We start from the raw sequence: 4,074 nt of genomic DNA on the forward strand, positions 1-4,074 counted from the left end.
ACTGGAAAGTTGAAGTTTAATGGATAATGTTTTTGCATCAATCATGTGCTTACATGAACAAAAACATGTTTTCAATAGGCCAAGTTGGGGAGTTTTGTGGAAGAGTGGGAGGAAAGATTGAGGGAGCTGGAAGGGTCAAGGACACTACAAGAAGACTTATAGAGTAAACTAATTTGGGCCCATGGGAGTTCACAGATACTGAACCACTAACCAAAGAGTTTGCGTGGGCTGGACCTACACCCCTTACACATATGTAGCAGATGTGCAGCATGGTCAACACGTGGGTCCCCTAACAAGGGGTGTAGGGGCTGTCTATGCTCTGTTGTTTGCCTTTGAAACCCTTTCCCCTACCTAGCTGGGCTGCCTTGTCTGGCCTCAGTGGAAGAGGATGAACTTAATCGTGCTGCCACTTGAGGTGCTAGGGTGGTTTGGTAGCCCTTTGGGTCCTTTCTTTGGGGAAGTGCAGAAAGGTGGTGTGAAGGTGAGACTGGGAGGGGAAGAGGGAGGGGGCTAGGATCAGGCTGTAAAGTGATTAAATAAATGAAAAGAACCCATCTTTTCAAAGTCACAAATCTTAAATCAAATGTATACCGTGAAATGTTATGGTTAAAGTAGCTCTGTGTTTTAGATGCCAACTTCATTGTTATATTTGGAAGAACAAGAACTTATTTTTCTACTTAGTTGCTGGATAAAAAAGATCAACTTAACATACAGGTGTGTGTCTATATATACATATATACATAGGCATCCAAATAATAATAATAATAATAATAAATAAGATAAAACAAAAGAAAAACAGAATAGGACATAACAAACAAGAAAAGAGTAAAAAAAAAGCACAAAAAACATATAGGGACACACTTTCATACATGAAGAAATTCCATAAAAACACAAAACTAAAAACCATAATATTTACTGTAAGGTGAAAACAAACAAATAAATAGCACTACAAAGAACCTCCAGGTGGAATGGGAGGAGCACCTCCCCTATCAGTGGACTTAGAGAGAGGCAGGGAAGAGATGAGGGAGGGAGGGTGGGATTGAGAGGGAATGAGGAAGGGGGCTACGGCTGGGATACAAAGTTAATAAACTGTAACTAATATAAAAAATAAATAATTAAAAAAAGAACCTCCAAAATTGCCATTGAGTTAATTTTGTGTTGGCTGTCTACTGCTTCCTGAGCCCTAAAATCAGTTTTTATACCCAGCGAGACTTCATCGGAGAAAACTAATTTTTAATAAAAAAATAAACAATAGAAAGAAAAAGGTATATCTTTAAGGGACACAATTAGTTTGTAACTTCCAGTTGTATCACCTTTAGGGTGAGCAGAGCACAGGTGAGAAACACTTCCTGTGCTGTAATCATTTCATGATTACTTACCATGAAGCACTGACACCTGGTCATTTTTGCCCAATGAAGGACACTCCTAACAGCAGTATTTGCTCTGGATATCCTGCTTAGATTTACTGATTCATTGTAGATGTGCAGCCTGGTGCTGTTTTGTTGTTTGTTTTGTTTTGTTTTTATGCCTAATTCTCTTTTAACTTGCTTTTTCAGTTCCAAATCAACACCTCAGACTTAGGCCTTTCTCTGCTCAATCCTTCCCCCTCATTTACCTTTAAAGATGTTGCTGCTGCACAGTCCTCAACCCCACCTCAGTTTTAAATCCTGACTATCTCAGTTACTACTTCCGGAAGTAGCCAAACCAGCCTATAAAGAGATTTGTCCTTGGTTACCACCATTTCTCTAGAGGCAGACAAAATATAAAACTAATCTCAGATAATTCTGCCAAATATGACACACATTTCCTCACATCAGTCTATTTAACCTTCTCCCTGGTAAGTGAAAAATATGAACTTCAGCCAATCCATTTTAAGCATATTTATTCTGGATACAATCTTATACTTCTTTTGAGGTGAACAAAAGCTCATGATTTTATTTTATTATCTTCATAACCAAATCACCTTAGAGCTGGATCACTTGGTGTTTTCTCATCTTACCATCACCCAGTTCAAAATGCTTGCATCTGTTAATAGCCAGTGTCCTCTTAAATCTGCAGTTGGGCTCAACACACTCAAGTCTCAGTACAATCTTCTTAGTAGTTTTAGACTTTTTGCTGAAAATTGGTTAAGTCTGCCCACCATAACCACTCTGTTTCCTGTCATAACACCAATTCCCCCAGGTATTCAAAGCATCCTTTTCATTCTTTTACTATGTCACTTTGTAGGGCTGGTGCTAGCCACATTTCTTGCAGAACGTCTGGTGGGCAAGTGATATCAGCTCAGAAAGAATGAGGAAAGGCCCTATACATTTTATATATGTAAATATTTACCATTACATAATGGTATGCACTATTACTAAGTATTTAATTAAAATTTTAAATTATACACTTATATATAATCCTAAATTAAGCACATGATACTTTGGTTCTATTATTATCCTTGATTTGTAAATAGTAAATTAAAGGGAGGAAAACATCCAAGGTTCTAGAATACCTCCATGGATGTATATTAGAACCTAGTAAAGTCCCAGTTCACTCATTTGTACAAGATTAAAATTCTTCATCCTTCTTACTTGAAGTCATGATGAAATCAAGATGAGAATTTAGGTCTTCAGATACCTCACCATATGCTCTTATCTCTAAATCATGAATTTATTTTGATGCTAAAAGCTATGATTCTTACTTAATCAGATATTTGATTGAATCCCAAATTTGATTGCTCAAATATCCAGTATGCAAAACAGAAAAAAGTAGAGGAAAAATTTGTTGTGTTCCCTACACTTGGTCATATAATTTACTGCCCTTTCAGTGTATTCAGCTCAATTGCATTGGTAGTTACATCACAATCCAAGTTTATCCCCTTTAATTCATTACAACAAGGAGAAGACAGGTCAATTTATTTAATTAACATCTCTGATGAAGCTCAACAGAGACAAACCATAATATATTTTAATGATTATTTCTTTCTTCCTATTACTCTTCCATTTTGGTCAAAGGCTCTAGATCTTGAGGTAGAAGATTCTCCCAAAGTGAGGAAATATTTTTGTCCCCAAATAATTATGGTTTCCACAATAAAACATTTGAAGACCAGGAAGATGCTTCAGTGGGTAAAGGTGCTAGCCGTGTAAGCTTGATAACCTGATTTCTATCCCCCAAATCCACATAACAATCTGTTTTTATATAATTCCAGCACTGCTCCTTCAAGTAGGGAGGCAGAGACAGGATAACTGCCAAGAAATACTGCCCTGAAATAAACAGTGCAGTATAGGACACAAGAAGGTCCTTGCCTGAATATGGTAGAAGGTGAGAACTTATTCCTGAAAGTTGTTCTCCAATGTCCACAGCCATGGGCACGCAAATGTGCAGACACACACAGATACCAGGCACACACACACACACACACACACACACACACCACTGCATCAATAAACATATTTTGTAAAAATTGAGAAAGGTCAGTTCCTAAAAACTAAAATCTTTATCATGTCACCAGACATAGTTATATCAATCTCAAAGAAAAAAAGATGTGTTTATTTTGACAATAGTTAGCAATTATATACCTAATCTATTCTCACGAAGGTTCCCTAGGTGACACAGAGCAATTCGATAGGGGTCGAGATAGCTATAACATTACATACTTCAGTATGATTCTATAAGGTAAGATAGCAGCCTCTGTTTGAATGTAACAACATTGAAATTTGGTTTGGTAGGAGGAGTGCTACTGAAGGCAACCTCAGTTTGAAAGGATATTGGCTGTTATATAAATAGTGCATTGCTACAGAAGAGCAGAGTCAAACTAAGACAAACTGTTGCAGGTTGCAGGCAAATTGCTTTATTGTTTTAGGGTCTTAATCTAAGAAATGTGTGAGAAACTAGATACAGCTCAGTGGTAGACTGCTGATCTACTCAAAGCCTTGTCTTCACTTTCTGATTGTACAATTGCAATTGTACATGTGCAATTGAAATAAAGAGGTCTGGAAACAAATACAACCATTCTTAAAACGGAAGACTGACCTGGAATGGACCAGATGTAAGCTTAAATATTACTGTCCAAGTATTTAAAGTTGCAATGTT

General features: G+C 37.1%; 1 pseudogene; it reads right to left on the reverse strand.

The window, feature by feature from the left end:
* Nucleotides 1-1,964: 1,964 nt before the first annotated feature.
* LOC110543514 (large ribosomal subunit protein eL42-like) lies at nucleotides 1,965-3,348 on the reverse strand (annotated as a pseudogene).
* Nucleotides 3,349-4,074: the final 726 nt, after the last annotated feature.

The sequence above is a fragment of the Meriones unguiculatus genome, chromosome X (assembly GCF_030254825.1).
Source record: "Meriones unguiculatus strain TT.TT164.6M chromosome X, Bangor_MerUng_6.1, whole genome shotgun sequence".
NCBI lineage: Eukaryota > Metazoa > Chordata > Mammalia > Rodentia > Muridae > Meriones > Meriones unguiculatus.